The sequence below is a fragment of the Tiliqua scincoides genome, chromosome 2, assembly GCF_035046505.1.
Source record: "Tiliqua scincoides isolate rTilSci1 chromosome 2, rTilSci1.hap2, whole genome shotgun sequence".
In the NCBI taxonomy this organism is placed as follows: domain Eukaryota; kingdom Metazoa; phylum Chordata; class Lepidosauria; order Squamata; family Scincidae; genus Tiliqua; species Tiliqua scincoides.
Genome location: NC_089822.1, coordinates 103,745,462 through 103,747,056, shown reverse-complemented (window position 1 = coordinate 103,747,056; position 1,595 = coordinate 103,745,462). Strand labels below are relative to the sequence as shown.

The 1,595-nt window shown below is 37.2% G+C and overlaps 1 pseudogene; it reads left to right on the top strand.

Annotated features, from left to right (window-relative positions):
• Positions 1–280: 280 nt before the first annotated feature.
• Positions 281–400, top strand: LOC136642888 (5S ribosomal RNA; annotated as a pseudogene).
• Positions 401–1,595: the final 1,195 nt, after the last annotated feature.

Below are 1,595 nucleotides of genomic sequence, written 5' to 3'. Positions count from 1 at the left end.
CATGGTGACATGAAAATCACCTGTCTACACCTGGACCAAGCCCATGATCAAGAGAAATGGCGACTCTGATCCAAAATAGCGGACCCTGCCACCACACAGGACAATTGCTGAAGAAAAAGAAATATAAATTTCACCAGAGGAAAATCATTCATTATGATTTTTATATTATATGTATTATATGTATATGTATTATATATTATATGTATATATATAAAAATTTCACCAGAGGAAAATCATTCATAGGGCCACCAGACTGATCAGAAAAGGACAGGGCTCATGCTCTTGCAGCAACTGTTACCCTGCACATGCCCGATCTCGTCTGATCTCGGAAGCTAAGCAGGGTCAGGCCTGGTTAGTACTTGGATGGGAGACCGCTTGGGAATACCGAGTGCTGTAGGCTTATACCATAGTCTTTCGAGACTAAAGGTTGCCAACCATGCTCTTACAGTGACCCCTCAAGGGATGAAAACCTTTGGGGTTTTCCTTTGGGGAAAACTTTTTGGGGGCTAATAATCTAAAGCCTGTGTCATCCTCAGAGACTCTGTCCCACCTATTTGGGTTGGAGGAGTCTCCTCACCTCCACCAAAGGTGTCAATAGCAAGTCACTTGGCCAGCAGCAGGGACAGTCTTTCTCCCATGTGGAGGAACAATGGACCTAGGGGACTAGATGCAAAAGTTTACTTCCCAGCAGTTCCTACCACTACTCAGACTATGTCCTGCTATGCATGAAAAACAATCTGTCTATAATAACAAAATAGGATAAGCAAAAATCAGAAAATAGAAAAATTAACAACAAATAATCACAGATAATATTACTATATAAATAGTATACATATATTATTTATATGGGTGCCCCAAGGAGAAAGGCAGGATATAAATCCAGTAAATACATATATAAACAAGTATTATTAATACTTTTATAAATATATAATATATTAATATTATATAAATAATAAATAATATCCGAGCCTACAATAAATGAGCCTAATGGTTTTTCTAGAAAGGCATGACAGAACAACCAACAATGAGGTGAACATATAAACCTTTTTGCACAGGGCTCTCTGAAACACTTGTTTATATTATGCTTAACTCTGAGTACATTCTATTGAACATGTCAGAATTCACTTCTAAGTAAATACTTAGGTAAATAGTACACATCTCTTGAAAGAAGAATAAATAGGAGTCTGAAAACATGAGAACATGGTTCTCCTCCCATCCAGCTGCTTTCTTCAAAACTTACATATCTGCATATTTGCTTCAGTTGAAACTGCCTATGCTGCAAGTCACAATTAGTTCTATACAAAACATTTACCACATAACATTCACCTTAGCTTTCGTTGGATGGTGTAATCCACTTCACCTTTCCTTTCTACAGATTTCTGATCACATGGCCTCATCTCTTGTGAGTGTACGCTATTTTTTCTTTGTGGGTGTATTTCATTTTTTATTTTGTTAAGAAATTTGTCTACTGCCATTCTCCTGTAGGAACCAAGGTGGCTTCCAAAAATTATCAATAACAATACAGTAGTAATAAAGCACTGGAGTCATAAATGATCAAAACTGTCTAATAGGGACCAACTACCAGCAAACCAGAT